Raw genomic sequence first — 24,860 nt, forward strand, 5'->3', positions numbered from 1 at the left:
GTACTCTATCCACTGTGCAATCTGGTTCTCCCATGCCAATCATTTCTTATAGAACAAGAATATTCTATAATATTCATATACCATAATTTATTCAGCCATTTTTCAACTGATGGGCATCCACTCAGTTTTTCAGTTTCTTGCCACTACAAAAAGGGCTGCCACAAACATTTTTGCACATGTGGATTCTTTTCCCAAGGAGAGATAATTTAAAAATTATTGAAATACTAAAAACCATGATTAAAAAAAAAACAGATATATTTTCAAGAAAAACTATGTTGATACCTTAGAATCAAATAGTGAAGTAGAAATTGAATGAATCCAGTGATTACATCCTGAAAGAGATCCTAAAAGCAAAATTCAGGAGTATTATAACCAAATATCAGATTTCCTGGGTCAAAAAGAAAATATTGCAATAAAGAAGGAATTTAAATTTTGTGGAACCACTGTCAGAATCACATAGGATTTATCAGCTTCCATGATAAAAGAGTTGAAGGGGTGGGATATTTTATTCCAGGATACAAAGCATGTTATGAATCATCTACCCAACAAAACTGAGTGTAATCCTTCAAGGGGAAAATGGATAGTTAATGAAATAGAGGATTTAAGCATTACTAAAAAGGTGATAATAAAGGGTGGAGTTATAGAAGGTTTGGAGGATTGAGGGAGATGATGGGTCAAAAGCAAAAACAACTTGAGGAAGGACAAAGTGAAAGGAAAAAGATTAAAGAATAAATGGGAAAATAGAGTCACATACAGTAATCATAACTGAAAACATTTTAGAGCAAGTTTCACTAATAATGCCCCCATTTGAAATATAAACTAAATATTGAGCTGTTTAATTTATAAAAATAAGAGCCATTCTTCAATTGAGTAATAGTCAAAAGAAATGACTAGTTTCCAGATAAAGAAATCAACGATATGTATAGGTATATGAAAAACATGCTGCATCAATGTAGATTAGAGAAATGCAGATTAAAGCAACTCTAAGATACTACCTCAGATATGTCAGATTGGCTAATATGATAAAAAAGATCATCATGACAAATGTTGAAGGGAATGACAGAAAATAAAGGCATTTTTGGTAAAGTTGTGCACTGATCCAAGCATTCTGGAGAGTATTTTGGAACTATGACCAAAGGGCTATTAAGTTGTGTATAACCTTTGAACCAGCAATACCATTATTGAGTGTCTTAATAGCCTTCTGTGACTTACTAAATGATACTTTATTCTATGAGTTCACTTTTCTTGAACAGACTGAAAATAATTCATTCACAGTTTTAAAAGGAGGTCATTTAAAAATGAGATCGTTGTATATTTTCCTTTCTCTGCTTATATACATAAAGTGTTATAGAAAGTGTTATTTAAGACCTCCATTTTATACAGGAATGGAATATGAGAGTTCTGTGAGAACATTCCCTCCTCCTCCTTCTTTCTCTCATAAATTGTTGTATATGGCTATTTTAAGCATTAAAAATTAAATGTGTTAAATCTTGAGTAAGTGTTCCCTTAGTGAGATAATGTTTATAAATTCCTTTCAGTCTTTCTGATGATTAAGAGAATACTTTAATTTGCAATGTCATCCCAAGTAAAGTGATAACATATGATTCTTTATAATCTTTCTACCTTGGGAATACCAGTCAAATGCTATGTCTTTTTAAAGCTATATTTTATCATAGAATTTGAATTGAAAGGGACCTCAGAGGATATTTAATTCCACTTATCCCTAAGCATAGGTCTCTTATGTAACATCCTACAAAAAGTAATCATCTCTATCCCATTTTAAGGTCTGCAGTGAGAAAACTTATTGCATTTTGAAGAAGCATATTTTTGATTTTGCACTACTGTGAATGTTAAGGTACTCTTACTTAGATTTCCCCACAGGAATGTTCTGTGCATGTGACCAAAAACACTGGATGATTTTGAGGGGGAGAAATGATTGTGGGATAGGGACTCAACTTTCTTCTTAATAGTAATAGTATATTGCTTCCTCAGGCTACCTGTCTTGCTTCTGACCCATCTCTTGGAGTCACTGACTAGGAGATAATTCTTAAGGAGACGGGATCAGATGTCTGCCCCAGTTATAATGCAGGCAAGTCAGCATTAATTGAAGCATCAAGGGAACCTGTAGTAGAGACTAGAAGATGTATGTACCAGGAAATTCAAACTATGGTCTTGGCCCCTGTATTTCCTGTGACCCTCCCAGAGACATCCTAATATCCTGAATCCAATATTATTAGTAATAGCAATTCTTCCAGCCAACATCATCCTGGGAAGCAGTTTGAGTGAAGTCATCTTGGCAACTGCTTTTGTAATGCTACAGCTCCAGTCCTTGAATACTTAGAAAATAAAGTTCTTGCTACTAAAGTCTTTGGCACTATCAGTGGTTAATCATCAGAAACTGATAGGATTTTATCAGTTAAAATAGTATTAAAGAGGAGGTGTTAACACCTCCTTTTTGTTTTGTTTTGGTTTCTTTGTTTTGCTAATGTATCTGAGGATCATGGGACCTTTCTTTCTGATTTGAAGCTGGAATTTTTGAAATGTGTTGCTTCCTCCATTATTAAAATGTGAATTGTTTGAGTATAGGGGGTGATCATTTTTAATTTGTATCTTCAGTGCTTCCACACAATAAGCGATTAATACTGTTTTCATCCATCCATTTATTTATTCATTTCTACCTCAAAATGATGTTAAAATGCAACAAAAATGTCAATTATTATTAGAAAGTTGAAAACCACCACTGTAACTTCTACCTATTGCTTAAATGGCCCTCCCATCCCTCCCCCAACAATAAGCAGGACAAGGTACATTTCTCTTCCACATATCTGAAGTCAGCTACCATATCCCTATTTTCTTTCAATGAATAACCTCTTGTCCCATCAACCAAAGCTTTTGAAGTGCTTTTGAGTCCTTCAAAACTCTGGTTACTTTTTCCTTAGCCATAGTTCTCATAGAACAGATTAGATATATAAATAAGGTTTCAGTGGGAAGTTTGAAAGTATACATAACAGAGACATTTAATTTCAAGCACTTTAGAGGCATATGTATATATCTGTGTGTATATGTAGATATGTGCATAATTCATATATGTGTATATGTGTACATTATTCACATCTATTCATTAAGAGTAGCACAAGTGGACTGTGAGACTTTCTCAATCAAAATAAGCTATTATTTGTAATCTGTTCAAGGTAATGAAAATTCCATGTGATGAGCAGTCACCTTAATTTTCTGGAAGTTCACTCAAAATTCTAATCCAGTTCTATTGTAAATGCCATAAAATGAGTTCTACACATTTTAATCAGTCAATGATAATAGCCTGCATAAGATATCTAATTCTACTCCCTCCATCTAATTTACATTATCTTTAGTATTGCCAGATCTTAAATAGTAAAGGTTAAAAAAAAATCTACTTTGTCCTCTTCCCTGGCTGCAAAGGAAGTAGGATGAGTATTTGTTAATATTAGAATCATTATATGTAGGAAAAGGGCACACCACCTGTCAGATGAATAAGAACTGATGAACAATAAGAGAATTAAGATTAATTAAAAAGCAACAGGCAAGAGAAATATATTAGTTGAAGACATAATTTTTTTTTTGCCTTACATAATTCTCTCTCTTCATGTATAAATTAAAAGATATACATAATGAAATTTTATTATGTGTTATATATAATACACAATTATATTGTGCATGAATAATAATACAACACATATGGAAGTTGTTTTGGTATAGAAAATGGGGTTTTCTGAGTATCCCAATTATTTAAACATCTTAATCTGACATTTTGCAAATAATACTCCTCTAGAAAGCATAGCCCAAATGTTCTTCTCCTCTTCTTCTAAAGTCTTTTGAGAAAAACCATTTCCCCCTAAAAGATGTGAAATCCTTTCTTTGGGTAGGAATCAATTTTTCTTTTTTCTTTTTCTTTTGAAGCATGTTTGTTCATGATCATTTGCTACAATAGCTATGGTAGTTGCAATAGATTGGAAGAATGAGGCCCACAGATATTTACTCTCTTTATAAGACACAAGCATACAGGGAGACTTATTCCTAAGGCAGTTTTCTTAACCACATTGTATGAGTTTCATATAATATACCTTTTGGGAATTTTTCATTACAGTAAGAAAACACTAGAAAGTTTAAAGTCTTGTATTTGTGGATTGCTTCCATTTCATTTTGTAACTTTCTGAAGCTTATTCCTTTTTTGTCAATTTACAAAGATCTTTAAAAAAAGTAGTTTTTTTTTTTTTTTAAGAATTTGGTATCCTTCCATCACTAGATAATAGTTTTCTTTCCTAGTCTGATGTGCTGCTTCAAGTTTCTGGGTCAGTAACTCTAGATTGAAATTGTGAATTAAAGGGATGTTCATTTATTTCTTTAAATATGATTATTAAAAGTAATTGCATCAATTAAATGAAGAATATAGTACTGTTTCAGAATATTGCATGAACTCTGCAATTACTTCATATATATATATATATATGTGTGTGTGTGTGTGTTATATATATTATTTTCTTTTTTAAATAATATTTTCTCTTCCAAAATACATGCAAAGATAGTTTTCAATATTCATTTTTGTGAAAACTTAGTGTTCTAAATTTTTCCCCTTACCTCCTGCCTCCCCAAGATAGCAAGCAATCTGATTAAATATGTGGCGCCCTTTTAAGCATATTTCCATATTTGTATGTTGTAGAAGAAAAATCAAAACAAAAGGGGAAAATCATGAGAAAGAAAAAAAAAAAACAAGAAACAAAAAGATGAAAATGAATTCTCTTTCTGGATGCTTTTGGCATTTTCCATTCCAAGTCTATTAGAATTACCTTGAATCACTGCATTTTTGAAAAGAGCCAAGTTCATCACAGTTGATTGTCACATTCTCTTGTTGTTACTATGTGTAGTATTCTCCTGGTTCTGCTGACTTCACTCAACATCAGTTCATGCAAATCTTTATAGCCCTTTCTGACAACAGCCTGCTCATCATTTCTTATATAACAACAATATTCCATTATATTCATATACTATAACTTAATCAGCCATTCCCCAAATGATGGGCATCTATTCACTCAATTTCTAGTTCCTTGACACTAGAAAAAGATCTACTAAATACATTTTTTCTAAAATATAATGTGCCCAAATATATTTCCCTAGCTTTTTGATGGTTTCATTTGACCTTAACAGTGCCTCATTTTATTCTTTATTTTGCCTTCAATCATCTTTACTCTAGTGATTATTACTACAATTTAGAATATAATTATGATAAATGACAATGAAAGCAAATATTAATGACATCGTTTTTATATTTAATAGAGACAAATGTGACACAAATGATAATGCCTATAATATGGATGACACTGTCAGAAAAGGGTAGGTAGGTGGTAGTCAGATCCAAGTCCAGTGTGCTGGGCATGGAGTCAGCCCTTCGAGTCAGGAAGAGTCTTCCTGAGTTCAGATCTATCCTCATACATTTACTCATTGAATGACTCTAGGCAAGTCATTTAACCTTATTTGTATCGGTTTCCTTATTTGTAAACTGAGCTGTGGAAAGAAATGTCAAAATATTCTACTATCTTTGCCAAGAAAAGCCCAGATGAGGTCAGAAAAGTTCAGACATGACTGAAATAACTGAATAATGAACAGCTATAGAAATATGCTCTTCTCTCTTATTTCTGAGACTGCTTTTCAATTTTTTCTAAATTTATTGTATTTTATTTGAAAAAGAAAGAATAAAAAAACAACTAAAGATGTTTCAATATTTACATTTAAATTATTTACTTTCAGTATACAAAGTATGATCACTTTCATTTCAGTCATTTTCTTGTCATTCATTTTTTATTGTATGATCAGGCTCTCTCTCCATATTTCTTTCTTCTTAATCATATCACAACATTCAACAACATTAATGTATCACAGTTTATTTAACAATTTCCTTATTTTTATTTGCTTCCATTTTTACATACAAAGGGTCTATGGAAGTATTAGAACAAATATCTCATTTTTTCATAATAACATTTTATAGTATATTTCCAATAATGCAATCAATGGTTGGATTTTTAAAATATTAATGCTGGACATCAATAAAACAAACCACAACATCCTGCTTAGTAACTTTATATTTAAAATAATTTCCACATATTAATTATTATAGCTCTTTAATCTAACCTTTTATGTTCCTATATAGACTCTTTTCTATTTTATTCCCCTTCTTCCTGATAAGCTCATCATTAGCCTGTGATCCATGTTTCTGATTCTACTTTTTTTTTTCATTTTGCATTATTTTGTGGAGGGCTTTCAGAATTTTTAAAATTCCTTATCCTTTTCAGTTTTAATGACACTTTATGAACAGGTACCTTTTTCATTTTTTGGATACTCTTTCACCTTATATTACTAAGATGAAATTATTCAGCCAAAGAGTTTAGAATATAAGGATAGACTGGCAGTACTGAAGACATAGCTTAGGTTATAAAGAATAAATTTAGAATAATAAAATCTCTTTGATTTCATGGATTTCTGTAATTTTCTTAATAGTCCAGTGATAGTAGAGAAGTCATATGCTTTCTCTTAATCTAAGTCAAGCCACAGTCAAAGAAATAGGTAAGGGTCAAGAGGAAAAGACATCATAATGAGAAAAATACTTAGATTTAATGAAAATGTGAGAGAACAAAAAATAGAAATATAAGAGATTATCAACAGAGGATGGAATTTTGAAACTGTTAAAAAGTTGAATTATAGAATTTAAAACTTGAGCATTTTTGAAGTTTTGCAGTTTTGAAAGATAATAATGATATTTGATATTTCCTTATCCTAATATAGGAATTGTTGAAATTGAGGATGAGTAGAGTGAAAATCAGAATTTGTTAGAATGGAGGGAAATTGAAGAACTATTTTATATAATTCTCGTGGTGTGGCTGTTTTTTTTGGTTCATAACCAGATTGGCTTTCATTATCAGTTAAGTAACTGGTCAGTTTTATCCTACAATTTTACCTTTTTACAAAATTTGATCACTATATCTTGCCATCATATTTGGCCTCTATTATAAGCATCTAGATCAATAGATGTTTCATTATAATTTAAGTAAATGATACATCTAAAGAGAAATATGTGATTTAAGACTTAATTTTGGTACACTGCTTAAAGAGACATGAGAAGAGTTATGGGTTAATTTCCAATTTTACATAAGTTACTGTTGCTTTGATAGAAATTAGTTTCCAAATATATTTATCTGGCAGAAGAGTTAAATTACAACTGTTCATACTAATGTAAGACTATAATGGTATTTATGTTACTTATTGTTTCTTTTTGATTTTGGTCCCGATATGCTGATTGAATAAAACAATATCTCCAAGTTGGAAGAGACCTTTAGATGTCATCTAGACCTCCATACTAAAATCCATTCTACAAGAACCTGAACATATGGTTTATACATCAGATTTTATCTATTGCTTTAATAGTGATGAGTAGCTCATCATTTCATTGTGTGATTTATTCCTGTGTTTCACAGCTTGATAGTGAGCAGAAATCTGTCTTTCAATAAGTTCCCAACCATTGCTCTGACTTTTTTTTCCTTTGACACAACTTTCCAAATGTTCTACTCTTTTTATATCATCTCCTTTTAAAATTTTGAAGAAAACTATCACATTTCTCCTAATTCATCTCTTTATTAGCTCAAATAATGATAATTTGACTGTTCTTTTATATTTTATTTCCATACAATTTAACATCCTGGTTATCTTGCAAGTAATGCAAGATATTATGCAAGATAATTGCAATTATGCAAGATATTATGCAAGATATATGCAAGATAATTCCTAATGTATAGTGCCAAGGATTGAGCATACCATATGATATATAATTACCATATAATATGTAATAATAATTCATTTTATAGCATTTTAAGATTTGGCATAATTGATAGATAATTAATCTTGGACTGCCTCTGATTCATTATTTCTATGTGATCCTGAACAAGTTACTTAAATTTGTTGTTATTCTGGATACTAAATTGTCTAAGATTATAAATGGTAAGAAAGGTGCCAATCTACATTGATAGAGGAAATTTCTCATCAGGAGCCATTTATAGTAAAGAAGTCAAAGTTCTGTTCCTATACTTTTAAGATGTACAAAATACTTTCCTCACAATGGTTATTATCTCCATTTTACAGATTTAGACACAGTCTGTTAAGAGGTAAATGACTCATAGCCAACTCGGATCTCAGGTAGGATTTAACTATCTAGATTTCTAAGAATCTCTGTACAAAAAACCTTATATGTATCCACATAGGCTTTATGTAAAAAAAGGAAAATACAAATCATGAATAATACTTTTTATAATGCTTTATACTGCTTTTGCATATTGTACGGAGAGAATTAACTATTAAGTAATCATTAAAATAATTTTAATATGGGAGAAAAATAAGGAAGCAAATAAATAATATGATGACTCACAGAGATGTGTGTCAACTTAAAAAAGGAAGGAGTTTATGAGATGTTATGCATGTTTGTAATTTTACATTTTTGCTTAGGTTGCTAATTTATTGCAGAAAATAATTTGTTTTTCTTTATATGCCACATGGCTACAAAATGAAAAAAAAAATTCTCTGGAAGTAGACATGTATTCAATAAAGGATTAAAATTCCTTTTTTTAGTACTAAAGTAGCTTTTAATTATACTCACTAACTAAACTAATGCTGGCTTGGTAAAATTGAGTGTATTAAAAATGAAATCTATTCACTTGGTATATTTATTATATATAATATATTAATATATGATGTATATAATTATTATATATAAATATACAATATACAATTGTGTATAATATATTGTACTTATGCTTATGTGCTTATGAAAAATATATATGATGCATATATGTATTCTATATATCATTTTTAAAGATCTGAAAATATACTTTTAATTTCATTTATCTTCTTTCCCATTTTTTGCCATATATTAAACAGTTCAGCAATTTCCCTTATGCTGTTATCTATCTGTGAATTTCTTCTTCCTTGTTCTATTCTCATTTTTGCCTTAATAAACTCCAACTCTAGATTATTCTTACTTTCTTTCTCTTTTCTACCTACTCATAAAATACTATGCAATATGAGAAAAAATTCACAAAACTGTTGATTGTGTAAAAATGCTATTTATTTTATCTCATATGAAGGCCATCTTATGTCCTTCAAGGTCATCTTCTTATTCTCCATTGACTAATTTTGCCTTCAACACCACTGTTGCTCTAAATGTTTTCCTTTTCTCAAACTTGCTATACCATTCCTGCGTCTATCCCAATGATCATGGTACCTAACCTGATATTTTACTGAAAAACCTAGATGCAATTTGAAGTAATCTCCTTTCCCTCTCCTTCTGTCTCTCAAACTCCTTGTCTTTGTTATGAATTATCTTTATCTCTGATGAACAGTGGTTCTTTTCTTTGCCTTGGCCAACCTTTCTACTTCTATTCCATTATTCTATGTCTTCTCATCTGCTTTGACAGATTTCTCTCACAATCTTTCCTCCACCTCCACCCACCAGGTTTCATACTATCTTTTATCTAGTAGTACTGTCCCTGCTACTTACTAGCATTCCCAGCTCTGCTCCATCATTTTAAAAAAAATCTTCAGTCAAATTATCACCCACATCTCTTTTCTCAGTCATATTTGAGGGGAGGGAGAATTATATTGATTCAATATCTGGATTTCTCCTTTCCCTTACTTTCCAATGACCCCTTCAGAGCCAGATCATTACTCCACTGAAGCTGTTCTCTTCAGTATTACCAATGATCTTAATGTTGCATTCCCGTAGGATTTCTGCAGACTTCATCTTACTTGCCCATTCATGGCATTTGAATATTAGCTATGTATCCTTTTGAATATTTTCTCCTCTCTGTGTTTTTTTTTTCAGAAGCAAGAATTTAGCCATCCAAATGCATCGTTTTATGAACAAGCTACTGTTTTGAATTTGTAGGTTTAAAGTTTGTGATGGCATGGTATTGCTGCTAAATTGCTAAAAAAAAAATGGTGCAGTCATGAATGTAACACTGCACACATGAACACTACTTATGATTCATTTCCTTTTCTAATTTTAAAAAATCAACATCAATTCAAAGAAAGATGGTTTACATCAAATACATATCTTTCATGTATATAATGCTTCAATTAATGCTTTTCACCATACATTAAGAAAAAAATTGAAGCTCTTAGAATACTAATTAGTTAAATTCAGTTACATAGAACAGCTAAAGGCATGAAGAAAGCATTATCTATAATTAATATTTCAGATTAATTATAACAGCAGATATTAACTTCTGACACTTTCTAGGATAAGTTTTTTTTTAAATATTCTGTGATTATTAAGGTCTCTCAGTGACAGAAAACAGTTTGCTCAGCCTACAAATAATTACAGTATTTAATAGTTGACTTAAGGTCTAGAAATAAATAATTCATTTGCTTGGTATTGTTCAACACAATAATTAAATCAATTAAAATATCTAAATATGCATGATAGTTGTCTATTAATTAGTGGTAACTGTAATTTCCAATAAGTAGTATTTTAGTAGTTAGAAATAAAATATTGATAAAATCTATACTAAATAATTAATTTAATACTATTTAATAGGCAATGTCATTTTTTAATCTTATCTTCACAGAGAAATGATAATTATTATACAAGATAATATAAGCATATCCCAAACTAAGAAAAATATCTAATTACAACAAAGCTCATTTCCAGTGAGAAGTTTTGAAAGACTGACTCATTTAAGAATTAATGAATTAATTGAGAATTAAATGAAAAAATATTCACTGCGAATAATGTTTCCCTATTTGTTACATAACATGCTAAAAGCATATTATATTATAGTTTAACACCCTGAATATCATTATTTGTAATAATTTGTAATACATATTTTAAAATTCTGAACTTAACAAATAAAATGATCATTCCCATAAATAGATAAATGTATATGCTCTACTGAGATGATAATTAGACTCACAAGAGCTGATGAAATCAAGAGGATGGCTCAGGTCAGAACCTTGGTGTACCCCAGAATTATGGGGCAGTACGTGGACAGTGAGCTAAAAAGACTTCTTGGAGGTAGGAGGAGAACTGAGAGGATATGCAATAGGGTGAGCTACTAGGAAGAATTGGCTTAAATAATTATCCCATTTGTTTAAAATGTTGTAGCTATGGTAAGGGATATGTAAGTTGTTTTCATCTGATTTCCAGGTTGGACATCGTCAGTTTGCTCCTAATCCCAAATATGGACAGTTCAGTACTAGAATCAAGAAGAGCAACATCCCCACTTTAGCCAGTAGTGCTTAGGGACTACTGCTCAATGAACTAAGGGAAGTTGACAGAATAGAAGAGGAAGTTACTACTACTGAGATTATTGGCATCAAATAGAATTTTAAAACATTTGATTAATCTATTTTATAGTTTTATTTTCTCTTGAATACTGGCTCTTATTATTATTCACTTTCTTTATTGTTATTTTTTCTCATTAAGCTGTTCTTTCCATACATGTAAAAGATATCCATTTTCATAGACCAACTTACTAGAATTGTTTGGGTCTTTATGCTAAGAATTTCATAATTGAGATGATTTTTTCTAAATACAGCCCTTTGTTGTTTGGAGGGAAGGAGAAAAAAGAAAATAATTGTGCCTTTTCATCGCCAAAAGGAAAAACTAACAATAAAAATTTGCCCCTAGGGAAAAAATTCTAGAACGTATTTTCTGCATTTAATGTGTACTTAACTGTTAGACAGCATACAGTATTAAAGAAATCTAAGACTGAGTTGATTCTTATAAAGAATTATAATTTGGTTTTCTTACTGGTTGAAAACAATTCTGATATGAATTTTGCTCGCAAATATATAAGTAATTATGCAAATAAAAATGGATCTTTTCTTTAAAGCAGGGGTGTGGGATGTAAGGCCCATAGACTGTACAATGCTTACAAAATTATTTGGTTTGGCCTTGCCAAGGCAACTAAAGATTTGAACGATCTCCCACTGTTGAGATTTTAAGTTGATGATTTTGTATGGCAGGTGATTGATGTTATAAATAGCCACATGACCTTTGGTTCCTCATCCCTGCTTTAAAATTTCTTTTACCATGAAAATGTTCATTTGAAGGAAAAGTAGTATTGCTTTAATTTTATGTATGGGTAGGCCAAGGAAAAGATAAATGGAATAATTAGTTTGGATTTTTTGTAATATGTCAGTGTTGAAACAAAAAATACAGAATTCAGTTATTTACTCCAATATTGTATTCTATGAATATTGACTTGTAATCAATGTAATTAAATCATACAAATTATCATATAATCCATCAAAAATGTATGAGAAAATAATTGATATTAAAAAGTAGAAATTGTTTCCAAATGTATTTTAATATATTCTTAATAAATTCTAAGTGTATTGTATTTTTCCAAGGTAAATTAGACATATTGAAAGTAAAATTTGGAGTCATAGGATAGTTCTAATTCTCAGCAACAGATTATTATGTGAAATAAGATGCTTTTTTTTTTTTGGTTCAGTAATATCCCAATTTTAAAGTTAGGTTTAATCATCTGTTTTTGTGTGTGTGTGTGTGTGTGTGTGTGTGTGTGTGTGGTGTGTAAACACATTATTTAGTGCCCTCAAAAATCTTTGTAACTTTGTATAGTGGAAAGTTCTGTAATTTGTTACCTTCCATATATACTTTCAATATATTATATTTGCATCTACTGATTTATATTTATGCTGTCCAGTGCTAATAAAAATTCAGTCTTGCTGGTTGTATATTAATTTAGAAAACCTTAATTTGATATTATCTTTGTTGTATTGCATTTTTATTTGTTTTTAAATTCTATTTTAATCTGGTTCACAAAATGAAATTTTATGGACTCCTAATTTTATACTTCTGAACATTTTATATCCATTATTACATAAATTATTTGAAGGCAGAACTGTTTTATATACATTTCATACATGTTATACATACATGTGCAGATTCATACAATGCAGGATATATACATATAAATTATGTACATATATATATATATACATATATACTATATGTCATAAAATCCTATATTTTATATATATACAATGTGTTATTAGATTATATTATATACTATAGATTACATTAAATACTCTATACTTATAATTATATTACACACACTGTATTTGTATATATGTTATATATATGTATATATATATATATATATATATATATATATATATATATACATTCATGTATTCCCAGCTCTGAACATAGTAATTAGAACCATATAAGCATTTAAAAATAAATATTGACTAATTGATTTAAGACTATAAATTGTAGAAGTGACTTTTTTTCCTAAACAGTAGTAATTTGCTATATTTAGGTATAAATATTAGTAAATACTTACTAATAATTGACATTTATTGATTTTGCTTCCCTCACATAACAGATCTAAATGTAATGATGATAATGATTATGATGATGATTTAAAAACACTGGAATGCTATTCTAAGATTTGCGAAAGCATTTATCTTTATCATCTTACCTAATTATATGTTTTAACTTGAACTTAAATAGAGATACTTTCCATTAGTACATCTTTCTGATATTTTTATATGAGTAAAACCAATTTATTTTATAACTGTTTAGGCTTGATTTGGTTTTCTTTTTTCTTTTGTGGATAAATTACACATTTAACAATAAATCTTTTAGCATCTTATCTTGTGATATGTTAATTAGAGAATATTCTAAATGCATATCTTAGAATATAGCATTTCAGGTAACTTGTTTGATGTTTCCAGCCTCAAAATTGAGGTAAAAGTGTCTTACATTTGTATTCTTTCTCTCTAAAAAGAATGGGGGTATTGCACAAACAATAATGTAGAATTATGTGGAAATGTGCAAATTACAAAATAATCTTTTTTTAATCTTTGAGTATTATTTAGTTATTAAGTAATTAGTCATGACACCTATAAAATGCTCTTTCAGACCCACTTCATTTAGTTATTTTTTCTTTTCTCTCTTCCTCCTACAAAAAATTCTTTATGAGAAATGGTCAATTCCTTTTAAAATAGTATTAAAATCTGTTTTAAATACTTTCCTGGGTGATCTATATAAAGTTTTCCATATCTACTTCATGTGCTGAATGTATTTTTATAAAGTGAATTAAGCAAGGCTGCAATTTTTATTACTAAGGAAAAACAAAATATACTTTATCACAGTAACTAAACCAAATATATAAAAACTAGTGATCTAACTACAAAATTCTTCACATGTAGGTTTTGCTTCTATTTTCTCCTCTCTGACATAGTTGTTAAATTTAAAATACAATTAAAACTATTAGCAAATTTAGAAAGAGTGAGCATATAGCTGAAAAAATGGATAGAGTGTAGGGCTTGGAGTCTTTCTGAGGTCATGTGGCCTTTGAACAACTCATTTAATTCTGTTTGTCTCTGTTTTCTCATCTGTGATATGAACTGGGGAGAGAAATGGGAAACCACTCAAATATGTTTCCCAAGAAAACCCCAAATATAGTCTTAAAGAGTCAGACATGACCAAAAATTACTGATCAATAACATAATATATCCTTTCATGGCAGTGTTATCTCCATGCTACAAAGTAGCTTCTTAGTAGGATATCAGTGGATATTAGCTCACATTTATTTCTTTCCTTTTATGATGTGTTTTTCTCAAAGAACTCAGTGAGATAGCACAAACATTATTACCTTCATTTAAAATAGGAGAAAAATGAGATTCAGAAAGAGAAATTAATTTGACCACATTTAAATATAAATGTTATAAAACCTTTTTACTTCTAATTTCATCTCCTATTGCCCCATACTTTCTTTGTAACAAACTGTTCTGTCCAAAAACAGTTTCATTATTTTTGATGACTGATTTTATAATATAAAGAGAGCTACATGTAAACAGATTGGAGAAATCATGTTAAATCTTTGAAATGTTCCTTACAGTCTTAGAAACCCAATTTTCTTCGTAGTCAATTAAATATAGTTGTAGAAACTCTGTCAATGTGATTGTCTTCATGATACCCAAATACAGTATAATATTTTTAATTTCTTTGAGTTCACAGTTATGAGTCATGTTGCCACCCGAATCAATCAAACCTATTCCTCAAGATTAGAGAGTTTTAGTAGTACATAAATGTTTTGTGGCTCTATTGTAAATATATGTACAATATGCCAGAAACATGTTCTGAATTTGTACTTTGAGTTTCTGGACTATTAATTCAAGAGGGGTGTAAGAAATGTATGATATTTTGAAATCTTTGTTATTCTTTCACACAACTAGTATAGATATATTTAATAATACTGGATTGAGTAGCCTTGAAGAGTTAAAGCAATTCATTTACCTCTTTTTTTCTGTTGAATCAAGTCAACAACTAAACAAACAAAATTCCTGCTTTTAAAATGTTTTAATTAATCTGGAAGTGAAAAATATAAGTAATTTGTTTTTTGTTTCCTTTTTTAGGAATGAAAAATTCAAACAGTTCAAGTATGCCAAATTTTCTCCACATTTTACTTATTAATTTGAAACCACTTCCCCCTCTTCATAGGTGGAAGAAGTCAAAGATTAAACTTTTAATAACTGTAGAAAATGAACAAGACAAAAGTCAAATATAAGCACATAAATAAAGAAAGATATGACCTGGTGGTAATAATTAATATTAAGTACTAATCATTATTAATTCCTCTGGAATGTATTATAATAATATTAATCATGAGGTATGAATTTGGGATTAATTTAGATGCCAGAAATATTTTAAAGGTGTTTTTAATTAACTTGACTAAACTTTTGAAATGTTACTAGAACTAGTTCCAAATGTTAAGTATTGAAACATACTTTAAATTTGTTCAAAATGTATAGTTTATAGGTATTTTGAAGATGTACGTAAGCTTTGTTCGTGTAGAATTAATATATAAATAATCTTAAAAATGCAAGTGCTAACTGGCATTTTTTCTTTACCTTTACAAGAAAATAAATATACAAAAATGGCTTTGTAATGATCTTTGAGTTATATTAAGTTAGGTTTCACACACTGCATTCTTTCATTTAGGTAGGCCTGTTGGAAGGATTCACTCCATGCTCACCTGTACCCCTTTATCATATTTGCTTTCCCAGTAATTGTAGAACAGTCTGTAACAGTAAAGAATCAAGAAATGATGAACATCACCAGAGTAGTCACAAGGGTGATATGCAAGATAAATGGAAGCTGCATAGCTATTGAAGAGATTATTCTCAAAGACAAAAAAACCAACAAATAAACCAAAAAGCAAATCATTTCAAATCATGGCTCAGTGATTTAATAGTTGTATGACATGGGGGTGGGTCAATTAGTGTCTCAGCTTTAATTCATTTGTACTAAATGGAGATAATAATTACACATATTTTACATGGTTAAGGGGAGAATCAAATGGATTAGTATGTAAGGCACTTTGCAAATCATAAAGTACTATAAATTGCTAGTTGCTACTATTAATTCCTTTATTATCAATCTGGCAGAACCTCCCAGCAATGTACTGGAATGGAAATCAACACTCTTTAACCTACTTGTTTTGTTGGGGGACTCCAGAATTAGTTATTTTTAGTAAGAAGTAGAGTAATCTGTTCTTAGTTCTAGAATCATATTAGCTCAGTAAGGTCAACTGCATAACTGGGAATTTGTGGTCTGTGGTTTTTACTGCTAATGCCCCTCTGTGTTCATATCAATATAGGAGAGCCAATTTTAACTCTAACCAATGATGCATGTAATATGTTAAGAAATTGGTTCTAAATGATACATATATTCTTCAAATGCCAAATCACTAATATGATACTGGTATTTTAACTAAAATAATTAATCAATTTATTACTTTTTTTTTTCTTTTCCTGTATATACTTTTCTGGCTTTGAAGGAGGGTAATTTTAGATTAGATTTTTTTTCTTCTTAGTGTATTATTTTTTTCATATGAGTTTGTTTAATTTTTAATTTTATTTTTTGGATAATTTCAGGTAACATTTCTGTTCGTGAATTCTAGGCATTTGTAGAACAAATTAAATGTTTTTAACAATCTTATCTTTGTACTTATCTTTCCTGCAAATGGTTATGATCCTTTTTAAAAAAAAATTTATAGATTCAGTAAATATCAAAAAGGGGATCTCAATGACCACCTAGTTTAATATATACCTGATTAGGGTTCTCCTCTCCAAAATTTCTAATAATTAATAAAAGACTTTTAATTTTAATTGTAAAATTAATAAAAGACTGTTAACTTGCACAGTCAATGTTTAATTCAACCTCTATTCTACTATTGATGGGTAGGAATCTTTCTTTTCCATAGAGACTATCTTGCAATTTCTAGTTTTCCCATGTTGTTCCTATCTTTGGAGAAGAAAAAGGAGAGGGGGGAAAAGAGTTTACTTGCTTTTCTACATTGGCTCTTCAAATACTGGAACATTAATTTTCCTCCCTCCCCCAAAAATCTTCTCTTAAAAGCTTTGTCTTCTTTAAGCTCATCATTCTTAACTTCTTCCAATGTTTCTTATATAACATTGTCACCTACATCCTGATACCTTTCTTCTGGACAATCTCCTATCAAAAATAGAGGCCTTGGATGTTGTCTAATGATTACAGCAGAACTTCCACCATCCTTATATTGTATATAAAATCTTCCCTTAGAAAACTTTAGGTGAGAATAGTTTACTTTAAAAGCTGCCATATTATTCTGCCTATTAAAGCTCTCAGACCTTTTAAAAAATTTTTATATAAAATGTTGATTTCTTAGTATCAATTTTATGTGAATGAGCTATTTTATAACCCACATATAGGACTTTATACTTAATAACTGAAAGATATCTTCTTAAGTTTAGTCCTTTGTTCCACTTTCTCAGGACATTTTTTGATTCTGATATATTCCAAAATATTGATTGTCCTTTCCTAGTTTGCATCATCTGCCAAATTTAACTAAATATACTAATTGTGATAGAGAACGTTAATGTTTTTAAGGCACTTTATGTACATAGAGAGATATTCTGTGAATAGATGCAGTAGCTATTATTGTTATTAATCAAAATCATCATTCCTAGTTTTCAGATAAGGAAAATGAGGCACAAATTGCCCATAATTACACATCTGAAAAGCATCAGAAATGAAATTCAAATCCAGGTTTATCATGACATCTGGTCTTTGTCTCTTTCCATTTTTGCATTAAGCCTTTCTGTGTTTGTATAAATCAATGATGAAATCCTTTAAAAACAGACCAAGGAGAGATTTTTGCAGTATTTTTAAACTAGTAGTCTATTACTGTCTACTTTTGGCTCTAATTAGTCAACTGCGTACAAATTCACTTAATTGTCCACCCTACACCCACAAGATGAAGATGGAAAACTGACACACATTGTTGAAATGTAAAGGTAGCATGCCTACATCATTCCCTGATTCTATTAGAATTTTTTGCACTGCACAATTTAGCTTTATATTTAAAGACTTATCACCCTTTTCTACATTTCTCTGGAGATATTAGTTATTTAGGATTTAATTTTATCAAATTTATGTTTGCTGTTCTAATTCATTTCACTTGAGTAAGAATATTTAAAAATAATTCTTTCTTTCTCCTGATACAAATCTGATAAATACCTCACCAAAAAGCATTTTTGTGTCTTATAGTTTTGTTTAAAAGAACAATTTAAAATTTTCAGAAAGCTGTTCTTAAAAGAAATGTTACACTAATATCTGTTCTAAAATCAATTTAATTTATTTATATTGTTTCCTCTCAGAATTTTGCAGTTGTCATCATTTATATTTCAGGAAGAAATGAAGCATTAAGTTGCATTGTGTTCTACATAATATTTGTGTTTAAGTAAATGATGCTACTTCAAAATGAAGTTACACTTTTTTGCTGGTAATTTCTCATGAACATTTAAATCTCCATTCTTCTCCTACTCTCTACATGTAAAAGTGCATCATTTCTTATAAGAACTTACTTATTTTGACACTTTTGTTATTAAAATATGGAGAATTGCGTAATTTTCTGAGCCAGGAGTGAACTTAGTGATTGTGTTGTCCAACTCTTATTTTATAGATGAGAGAAATTAATTAGCTTATCCAAGTTAGTGCAGCTATTGGGGTATGCATGGGAAGCTAAGATTCCAATCGAGCCCTAACATTAAGTCTTGTTTCTATGAAATTTAATTTTACTTTTGAAGTTTCATATTAAAATTTAAACCCTAAGTATATCTGATTATTCTTTCCAACTGTCAAAATGATTCAGTAAAAGTTTTCCATTTCCTTCTCCATACTTTCATTTTGTTTTCTCATCCAGTGCTTCTGTTTTTTAATAAGTCCTCTTGGTATCATTTTATTAATTTTATGCTTTCTTTTAAAAATATATTCCCTTACTCAAATTTTTGTTTGATATTAATTATGTCCTTTAGCTCTTCTTTCTCCTCCTTATTGTCTTTCATTCTTCTTAGAACTTTTTCTCCCCTGATACTTACTATTTTGTGACTCCCTTTGATTTTCATAGCTTCACTTATCCCTTGTATTCTGACTATAATGGATAGGACAGAAGATTTGAGTCAAGAGGACCTTACTTCAAATCCTATCTCAGAAATTTATTTTTCCTTTGTCCTGAACAAGTCACTTAACTTCTTTGTTCCTCAGTTTCCTCATTTGTAAAATGACAGGCTTATGCTTTGTAGCCTCTAAAACAGGTTCATAAAAGTGTAGTCTAGTGGATCCTGGATGGTCTTTGAAACCTTTCAGAGGTCTACAAATTCAAAATTGTTTTTATTTCTAATATGTCAAATATCTATAAATAGAACCTACATAAACAAAAATTCTACAGAGAGATCCTCAATTGTAAATAGAATAGAACTACTGAAAAAGAAAAGTTTAAGGTAATTCCAGTTCTAAATCTGTGATACTATAACTTTCTAGATAATGCCTATCAATTTTTATTTACTCTATAACTTTTATTATTTTCAAAACAGCTTCAATTTCTACTTCCCTTGATACTTAAAATTAGACATTTTGAGAATAGATCCTAATATTTCTTTACCAAGAATCTCTTTCTATTTCACTTTTCAAATTTACCTTTAACTTATGTTATGTGGTTATCTTCCAGATTCCTCTTAATATTTATAATATCTTTTTATTTTACCATATCTGCTTTGGTACTAGATGCTATTCCTTTTTCCGTCAGAGTCCTTGCATTAGTTAGTTGATCAATTAGTGCTTACTAAGCACCAGTCTTATGTCAGAACTGTGCTAGATGTTAGGAAAATAAAAGCAAAAATGAAATAGGTCCTTTCCTTAAGGAACTTCCATTCTACTGGCGAAAAAGCATGTTCAGAAATATGGCCTTCTAAAATGTAAGCAAAGTAAAATTGAGGTTGAAAAAAACAGTGTGGGGCCTGGAAAATAGTAACTGGGTCATGATAAAAGACTTCAGGTTGAAGATTTTGCTTAAATTGAGCTTTAGAGAAAGAGGGATTACAAGAGGTGGAAATGAGTTTGGACTACATTTCATGGAGAACTTTAAGAGTAAAGGTGAAAAGATAGGAAATTGAAGGTCGTAAGTAAGAAACAACAAGAAGGCTTGTTTGGCAGGGCCAAAAGATAGGTCACCTTAATTGTCTTTATGTTTAATGTTATTCATCTTGCCCATGTGATGAATAAATTGGCTATTTTTTTTTGCAAGGTAGTAGCCTTTCTCTTTTTCTTTATATGCAAGATATAAACCTTTTTTCCCCATCTCATTTTGATCAACTCATCTATTTTTACTGAGATTTTGTCTCCCAATTACTTTTGCAAATCAAAATAAAATTTATTAAAAGGTTTTAAAAGCTCTCCATATTAACTTTCTCCCCAAATTTCCTTTAACTAATATCTTCATTTTTAATGGTTATTCTGTCATAAAGTAAGCAACTAGTTTGTCTTAACCTGTCATTTTTTTCTCATTATAAGACATTCTTCCCTCCAACAAAACCTTACTTCTATTCTCTATTAAAATCATTTTTCCCTTTTACTTCAGAAGTCTTATCAAGAATAATTTTTAAATAACTGTCAAATTATGACCACCTTGTTACTAGACATTTTTCGTATCTCTCAGACAAAACTCATTTCTTTCTTTCTTTATTCAGTAGCTAATTATAGTCATAATTGGCTACATATTTATTTGTATTTATGTCTTGTTTTCTGTTAATTTGTAATCTTCCTTTCCTCTTTGATTTTAAATTTCTTGAGGGAAGGGATTACAAATTAGACTTTATTTGAATACTCACAATGCCTAATATAATGTTTTGTATAGCTGTTACTAAATAAATGTGGCTCACTAAATCAGGGTAAGACAGACATACATTTTTTCTCTCAATTCAGAGTAATTCACTTTGTTTTATTTTTAGGTATGCTATGCTTTTCTTATTCCTAATATTTTCCACAAGACAATGCTTCTAGAAATCTTTGCAATCCTATTATGAAAAATAGATTTTTAAATGTAATTCTTTCAAGGATTTGCATAGCACATAATATAGTGTCATGGATTTTATGTGTCCAGTAAATGTTAATTGATGATCACATAAAAAGATTGAAACCTTGTTTGAAACAAGTTTTTGCAGTTAACTATTAAACTTTAATTTTGTCAAGTAACTTTACCTCATTGTGAGTAAAAAGTGTCTGAGTAAATAGACAAAACGTCATTGGCTTATAAAGTTCTGTTTTTTCTGACTCAATACTATTATTTTAAAGTTTTGCCCGTGTTTTAAGAGCATACACAAAGACCGATATATGTGTGTATACACACATACATATATGTGTGTCTATAACATGTATGTATAAATTTTGATGTATATATAGGATTCTTTCTTTATCAGTGACCTCTAAATACATACATGTTTGTGTGTGTGTTTAGTATATTACTAAATATAGTAATATATACTAAATATATATTAGTGTGTATAGTATATTACTATATATATATGCACACCTACCCCATACATAGATGTGTTTTGTGTGTGTGTATATGTGTGTATGTGTGTGTATAAAACACTAGAAATTTAAAAAATCTGAGTGACTCAAAGAGGTCACTGATTAAAAAGAAAAAACCTTCATATACATCTGTATTTTTATAGCAGCATTTTTTGTAGTAATAAATAAGTGGAAACTAAATATATACACATCAATTGAGAAGTGGTTAAACATATTATATTCCATGAATGTAATGAATAATTTACTATAAGAAGTGATGTGCATGATGAATGTAGAGAAGGATTTAGTGTAGCCCAAAGTGTGTAAGGAGATTCAGGAAAAAAAAACCCAAAACTATACATAAAATTATTAGAATAATGTAAATGGATAAAACAACAACCACAAAAAAAATTGAAACTGAATATTGTTAAATTATAAAGATCAAGCTTGGCCCAAAAGATGAGACATGAGGAGACAACTATCCCTTACTACTTTGAAAAAGTAACTATTTTCCACTAAAAAATTAACATGTTCATCTGCTTAGCTTAATCTCTATCTCTCTCCTTTATTATAAAGATTGGCTTTCTAGGAGGAGTTAGGGGAAAATATACAAGTAGAAGTTTAAGTGATGTAAAAAAAGTTAATATAAATTCATTTTAAAATTTTAAACTAAATGACAATAATCATCACTCTACTGCTCTGGATTCTAATTATGCTTTGCTTTTGCCCATGTATTCAGATGTCTTTATTTATTTTTATTAGACTTTCCTCCTTGCAATGTCTTTATTTATTTTTATTAGAATTTTCCAGAGGAAGATTCAGGCTTGGATGTCTTCCAGTTGTTCAGAGTTTCAATTAGCACTAAAAATTAATCTTTTTACAATCAAAGGAAGCAATTATTGATGAGGTTGATATCCCATAATATGTAGCAATATTCATTATTCTATCCCTTGTACAATTCTGAAAAAAAATGGGATTAAGTGTAATCCTTCCTCTATTTTTATGGAGCTCTATTTCAGTTAGGATTTATTTTAAAGAATGCTTGTTAAGGAAGCTGCAGTTCAAGACCTTTTACCCAAGTTTACCTATTAATCCACATTTCTATGTATATTCCAAGGTAGACTGGATCACCAGGTAGCATTAAAAAGCCCTCCTCATTACCAATATCAATGAATAATGGAGATCCTTCAGTATGTGATAGCCCTTCTCAACAGACTCCCTCACTTGGTGGTAACAAAATCACTAGAGTCCATTTGAAACCAGTTCAGTATCTCCCTGAGCTTAATGGGGCAGTCTTTCATTGACTGTTAACAAGCTGTGCCCTCTCCATAAAATGTTGCAGCTCACAAATGTTGTCAAAATGTCTTCAATGTAAAGATTTTTCTGCTGCATTTAACATGTTGGAGTTTATTTTAATGAGGTCAGAACACATGTTCACAATAGTTTATCTACCACATCGCATGGATTATGCAGGATCTAGTATTTGACAAAGTACAGTGACCATTCTGTTGAAATCTCATACAAAGATATAAGATTTCAGTTTCCTTTTGTTCAACATGTACCCAGAATAAGCATGTGTCCTTGTGTACAGACACACACATCTGCTGAGATATTGATGAGATTTTTTTTTCATTTTTAAAGTTCTCCTTTGGTCATTGCACATGTGATGAAAATAAAATATATGATCTCAGTATAACATATCTATGAGAGTTTATATGGTAAGATGTAGGTCTACCTTAGAGCATCTCTAGTCTAGCCCTTTCATTTTATCATTGAAGAAATAAGTTCCAAAGAGGTAAGTGACCACTCCAAAGTCACATAAGTAACAAGCTTCTGAGATGAAATTCCAATCTTGATTCTCCTACTTCAGAGCTTCTGCTTATTCTACTTTACCATGATTCATCCATTAATGTATGCAGTTAATTGTTTAGTTGTTCAGTCTTTCAGTCATGTGTTTTCTTGACAAAGATACTGGAATGGTTTGCCATTTTCTCCTCCATCTCCTTTTTACAGATGAGGAAACTGAGAAAAACAGTAATGAATCTTACTGATTTCAGGCCCAGTACTTTGTCCACTGTGCCATATAGCTATCCCTGTTGTTTAGTTTCTGACTTGCTAAAGTTGTGATATCATAATGAAAGTATTTTAGTTCCTGATACTCTCTTTACATGGAAGCCTAGAATTAAGGTTGGAGGTCATCTAGTCCCAGTCTTATCATTTTTAATAGATTGGGAGAGTGAGTACTAAGGTCATACAAGTAATAAATTGCAAAAACTAAACTCTAACCCAGTGTCTTATTCTCCATGCTCATTTACTTCCAAAGAAGCCCCTATCTTGGAAAGTATTTGAAATTATATTTCCATTTGAGTATTTGATATCATCATGCCACAACAAATTTATTTCAAGTGTTGGTAATTTTTTTCATTAAAACATTTGAATGAGCAGAGATCAAAAATAGATTTTGGCTTTGAAAATCAGCATCCTCTGCAGATTTATATTAGATCTCTAATTTATCAAGTGTGTGGTGGTTATTGCTAGAAGAGTACAGAAGCAATTTTAAAACCCATACTATTCTGGTAACATTTTCCTCAATAAAATCTATAGGAAAATAAATAATGTATCTCTAACAAGATTCATAACAAGGAAACTGACAGAGAATTGGAAACTTAATTTATCTATTTTTCTATCTTTATTTTCTAATTACCCCCCAAATATATGTTATGTTTTCAATACATTTATGGCATATTGTGAGTGTTTATTTAAGGTTATATTTTGATTCCTTTTCATTGTTTCCTGGTTAAATATTTGGACATTCATGTCATTCAAAGAATTTGAAGGAAACTTGGATGGTTAAAATAATCCCTTTATTTTATAGATGAGAAAACTAAGGCACAGAAAAGTAGAGTGGCTTGCTTAA

General features: G+C 29.9%; 1 protein-coding gene across 2 annotated transcripts in view; it reads left to right on the forward strand.

Moving 5' to 3' along the window:
• The window catches only part of GPC6 (glypican 6), a 1,223,594-nt gene that overhangs the window by 60,099 nt on the left and 1,138,635 nt on the right, over positions 1–24,860 (forward strand). The window lies entirely within an intron of this gene.

The sequence above is a fragment of the Sarcophilus harrisii genome, chromosome 3, assembly GCF_902635505.1.
Source record: "Sarcophilus harrisii chromosome 3, mSarHar1.11, whole genome shotgun sequence".
Classification (NCBI taxonomy): Eukaryota; Metazoa; Chordata; class Mammalia; order Dasyuromorphia; family Dasyuridae; genus Sarcophilus; species Sarcophilus harrisii.